Source organism: Triticum aestivum, chromosome 1B (genome assembly GCF_018294505.1).
Source record: "Triticum aestivum cultivar Chinese Spring chromosome 1B, IWGSC CS RefSeq v2.1, whole genome shotgun sequence".
In the NCBI taxonomy this organism is placed as follows: Eukaryota; Viridiplantae; Streptophyta; class Magnoliopsida; order Poales; family Poaceae; genus Triticum; species Triticum aestivum.
Window position 1 is genome coordinate 649,080,235 of NC_057795.1, and position 5,692 is coordinate 649,085,926.

Below are 5,692 nucleotides of genomic sequence, written 5' to 3' on the forward strand. Positions count from 1 at the left end.
TCGGACAGCTCAGAGCGCTCACAACTGCTCCTCGTGGCACGCCACTGAGCAACGGACACCTCGGAGCTGCTAGTCGGCCGCGAGGTGCTCAGAGAGGCGGGTACTACACCATCCGTTATAGGAGTATAATGATACACACACTAGTGCATATTCAAGAGAACAAATAATAATAATAAACTCGGGCGAGATTTCTCAAAAGAAAATACTTTTTTTCTTATCGTGTGGAGGTTGGAATTAATCTATGTTTACTTGCATTCATCCAATGGTAAACCAAATAGTACTCGCTAGTCATTTGGCAGCATTGCTTCGAGAACGAAAAACATTTAGCACAGTTTCACGCAAAATACAAACCCAATACGAAGTCAACCAGTACAGAGCAAATCACACATCCCTCAGATTAATACAGTGGAGTACAATTTGTTTAGTTTTCTGCAACACCCAGACACATCAATTCCGAAAATGCTACATCGACGGAATAATGCGGGGGTTTTACGGGGTCTTCCCTTAATTCTCTGCACGCTCCGTGATTTTCAGGTGGGTGGGACCTCTTCCTCCCCTCTTAATCCAATCACAACATGCCAAGTGATAATCACCCTGTAAACTCCCCGTGACTTTCCGTTGATGTAGCATTCACTCCCGACGCAAAAAGAACAAAAGGAATCACTCCCGCCGAAATGGCTAATGCATGGCGGGGCCAGCCAACAGTTCAATACTCCCTCCGTTTCTTTTTAATCTGCATATAAGATTTGGTCAAAGTCAAACTATTCAAAATTTGACCAAATTTATATAAAAAATATGAACATCTATAATACTAAAACTATATGGTATGAAAATACGTTTCATGGTGCATCTGATAATATTGATTTCATATTAGGAATGTTTATACTTTTTAATAAAAGTTAGTCAAACTCTATAAAGCTTGATTTTGATCAAACCTTATATACGGACTAAAAAGAAACGGGGAGTACTGTCAGACATACCCACCATTGACCCGAATGACCTGCCCGTTAACCCACTCGGCGGCGTCCGTGCAGAGGAAGCCGACCACCGGTGCTATGTCGCCTGTCTCCCCGAGCCGCTCCATTGGGTTCGTCTCCGCGACCCGCCTCACGGTCTCGTCGCTCTTCCCGGCGAAGAACAAGTCCGTGGCCGTAGCCCCCGGAGCCACGCAGTTGGCCGTGACGCGCGTGCCCTTGAGCTCCTTGGCCATCGTCCTTACCATCGCCTCCACCGCCGCCTTGGACGCCGTGTAAGGAGAGTACCCCGCCGGGAGCGACCCAACGACGGACGACGTCACGGCCACGATCCGGCCGCCGCCGCCGCGGGGCAGGCGGTTGGCGGCCTCGCGGAGGCAGAGGAACGAGCCGCGCGCGTTGACGGCGAGCACGCGGTCGAAGTCCGCCGTGGCGGTGTCGGCGAGGGGCGGGTACTTGTCGCCGTTCACGCCGGCGTTGGCCACCAGGATGTGCGGCAGGCTGACTCGGCGGCGTCGAAGAGGGAGCGCACGCCGGCCTCCTCGGACACGTCGGCCCTCACGGCCACGGCCCGTGGGAGCTCCGTGGCGAGCGCGTCGGCGTCGGCCGTGCTGGACGCGTAGCCCAGGACGACGCTCGCGCCGAGGGAGGAGAGGTGGGCCGCGATGGCTCGTCCGATGCCGCGCGACGCGCAGGTCACGATGGCCACGCGTCCGCCGAGCGGCAACGCCGCGGGATTCGACGAGCCGGCGACGGCGGCTGTGTCAGCAGCACCGGAACAACATAGCTGGCTGGTTCGCGGGTCGACCATGCGTTCCCTGACCCGGGGTCGAGCGGCCCCGATCAAGCGGCGGGAACGATGGCGGGTCGAGCAGGAGGGTCCATTGATGGATCGCGACCCCGGTCGATGGTGGCCGGCCCAGATCAGCGTGCGGGAATCAAGGAAGTTCATAGGTAAAACTGGGAAGCCTTACCACCAGGGCGCGTGTTCGTGTGCGGCGGGCCCGCGCTCCACGTTTCTCGTCGTCAACCGCACGAAGCCTGCATCTGCTGTAGCGCAGCCATGGCCCATGGGTGGTCCAGGAGGGCACGACTGGTCTGGTCACGACGGGGTGACGATGATGCATTGATGAGTTTTAAGGAAGTCTCAGTCCATGTCCCCGTCCAATGTATAGCTTCAAGATTCAGGCCGAAATCACTATTCTGACCCTTGCAGTAAACTTTGTCACAAAATGAACTCGACATGAAAGTATTTCACGATCTGACCTTTTTAGCAACGCCATAGCCCGCGGCGTTTTTGCCCAAAATAAAAACGCCGAACTAGCTAGCGTTCCTGTCCAAAGAAGAAACGCCGAGGTAGCTTACGTTGCGGACCACGTGAGAAACGCCATAGGGCTTTGACGTTTCTGCCCTGGACAGCAACGCCAGGAGCTTTGGCGTTTCCATGATGCGTCGCCTGGTTGTAGCTTCAGAGCAGCACGGCATGCATGCCACTAGTGGTGCTTGCCTGCCTGAATTAGCGGGTCGGTCAGACCACTGACCACTGCATGCACGATCGACGTGAGTATGAGGGGCAACATGACAAGGCCATGCTACTAGTATGTTTAGCAACCACCTGGCAGCAGCATGCGTGCATGCACCATGCATGTGGTGTGCTTAGCACTACGCGTAGGGAGACGGGGCCATGCATTTGCACGGCGCGCACACATGCATCTGGCTGCGTGATTATTCCTTTTGGATCGACTAGACGTCTCACTGTATATCCACACCAACAGTGAAGCCGGAAACGCCATGGCCCCTGGCGTTTGTAGTCGAGCAAGAAACGCCAACCGGCGTTTCCAACGAGCCCTGTCAGCGAGCGACGCCAGCTCGGCCTAAGCAGTAACACTAGCTAGCTCGGTGTTTTCATGTGGATCAGAAACGCGAGCTTGCTCGGCGTTTCTATGTTGGGCTGCAACGCCGCGGGCTGTGGCGTTGCTAAAAGGGTCAGATCGTGAAATACTTTCATGTCGAGTTCATTTTGTGACAAAGTTTGCTGAAAGGGTTAGAAAATGATTTCGTCCCAAGATTCACACCATCGCTCTTCTCTTGTACGGAGTATTTTGTATTGGAGTATATATCAGTCTGTTCTAGTGGTGCGACCGCCCCGTTTTCTTTTTTTGTTTTTTGGTTTTTGCCTTTTCGTTTGTGTTGAGCAGAGGTATGCGCCGTTGGCAGGCCGCAACGGGTGTCGTGTGGCTTTTTTCTTTGTCTATTTTCCATTTTTTTATAGGCTTTCTTCTAGGTTGGGCTCTTTTCCGGTGCTCCTAATCGACGCTATGGCCGATCCGGCGCCTAAGCAGGCTGAATCCGGGGAGCCCACTAGTTCGCACGTTTTTTTTGAGTCTTTCCATTTTTTTATAGGCTTTCTTCTAGGTTTGGCTCTTTTCCGGTGCTCCTAATCGATGCTATGGCTGATCCGGCGCCTAAGCAGGCTGAATCCGGGGAGCCCACTAGTTCGCACGTGTTACGACTATTTCTTCCCTTCGGTAGTTTCTGCCAGATCCTATTCGGCGCCTTTAGCGCCCGATACAGGTCTTTCCACAAACGGGCGCACACACCCCCTCCCGTTCTTCATTCGCGACAAATGGGCCGGCCCGTCTCCCCTTTCCCGAAGGATTTAAAAAGGTGCAGCAACGTGGAGCAGGATTCGCACTCGCGATCTCATCGCTCCATGCATTCTGCTCTAACCACTAGGCCACCTGCTCCTTGGTGCTTCTGTACTTCCGTTCCTTATTTCTATGTATAAGGAATGCCTTCTGTCCTTTTTAGCATTTTTTCCTTTTTCTGTGTTTATTTTCCTGTTTCTTTAATGCGTGGACTCAAATCGATGGTTATTTTTAAAATTGACGAACTTTTTTCCAATTCACTGAACTCCTTTTCAATTTTGATGAACTATTTTCCAAATTGGAATGAACATTTTTTCAAATTCGATGAACTTTTTTCCAAATTTGATGTTTTTTCAAATTCGATGAACTTTTTTCAAACACGATGAACTCTTTTTTTCATATTCGATTAACTTTTTCCAAACTTGTTGAATTCTTTTCATATTCGATGAACTTTTGTCAAATTTGATGAACTTTTTTTCCAATTCGATGAACATTTTCAAATGGGATGAACTTTTTTCATATTCGATGAACTTTTTTCCAAATTTGATGAACTTTTTCAAATGCGATGAACTTTTGTTTCAATTTCGATGAAATTTTTTCACATCCGATGAACTTTTTTGCAAAAGATGGATGAACTTTTCCAAATGTGATGAACTTTTTTCTAACCGATGAACTTTTCTTTCAAATTCGATGAACTTTTTTGAAAATAGATGAACTTTTCTGAAACATCAATGAACTGTTTTTTTTATTCGTAAGTTTTTTTTCGAAATTTGATGAACTCCTTTTGTTAAAAAAATCAACTTTTCCAAATTGTTTTGAGATAATTCGCAAATCTAATAAATAGAGCACATGGATTGGTCTTAAAACTTTCGCGACCCTTGTAGTGGTGTGGCACTTAACGGCTGTAGTGGTTAAGAAATCTGTTCTAGTGTTGTGCCTGCAAGTCGAGAGTTCGAGTCCTGTAGCCGCAGTATTTTGCGTGATTTTTTCGCGAGGCATTTTCCTTCTACTGCGCATGGTGGGCCGGCCCATGAGGTGCGGCGCGTGTGCGCCAGCTACCTGTTCGGGCGCTTAAGGCGCCGAACAGGAGCTCTCTCTTTCGATTGGTAGTTTGTGTTTCTTTCGTTTCGTTCACTGGTCCTTGTTGCATTCGTTCGTTTCTATTAGAAATTCAAGAAAAGTTCATCGGTTTTTAAAAAACAAGTCAATTACAACACCAGTGCTTGAACTTGACATGCAAACTCTCTTTAATGCTAAAATTTGTGGTGTACATTGAATCGGTGCAACAATTTAGATTATGCGTGCAAATACGGTGCAAAATGTGGTTGAATATGCCCACAAGGCTGACTAGGCGTGACATTGTGGCGGGGGTCCAATGTCAATGGCCCAAAGTTGGAGTCGAGGGCGCGTTGTCTGTTTTCTTTTCTTTTTTTGCAAAAACACCATCAACATTTTTTTCCTCACAAAGGAGCCACTGACATGTATCATCTACTCCTTCCATTCCCAAATATAAGTCTTTCCAGAGATTCTAACAAATGACTATATACGTAGCAAAATGAGTGAATTTACACTCTAAAATATGTCTACATACATCTGTATGTTGTATTTCATTTGAATTGTCTAAAAAGATTTATATTTATAAACGGAGGGAGTATATCTATACCTATACCTATACCTACCTAATATTAAAGGGGCTATTGCTTCTGGCTGTACGTCATGAAAATTGCCCTCAAAGGTACAAAATATTACCCACCAATGTCACCTATAAGTGGTAAAAGCGTTTCACATAAGAGAATCCCCTGCCTGGACCAGCAATGCAGTAGGGACCTCCCAGCGCGCTGGGGGAACACACAGCGCGCCTGTTTGGGCCGTCACATGTCCAGGTGGCCTGTTCTCTAAATTTTTCTTTTTTCTTTTTTCTTTTTATTTCACGTTTTGGATTTTTTACTTTAAATAATTTGAGACTTTGAAAAATTCCAATATATATATATATATATATATATATATATATATATATTCAGTAATTTTTTAATAAATCAAAAAATTGTATGTAGATTCAACAATGTTAGC

General features: G+C 47.5%; 1 pseudogene; it reads right to left on the reverse strand.

Moving 5' to 3' along the window:
* Window positions 1-227: 227 nt before the first annotated feature.
* LOC123098520 (NADPH-dependent aldehyde reductase-like protein, chloroplastic) lies at window positions 228-2,453 on the reverse strand (annotated as a pseudogene).
* Window positions 2,454-5,692: the final 3,239 nt, after the last annotated feature.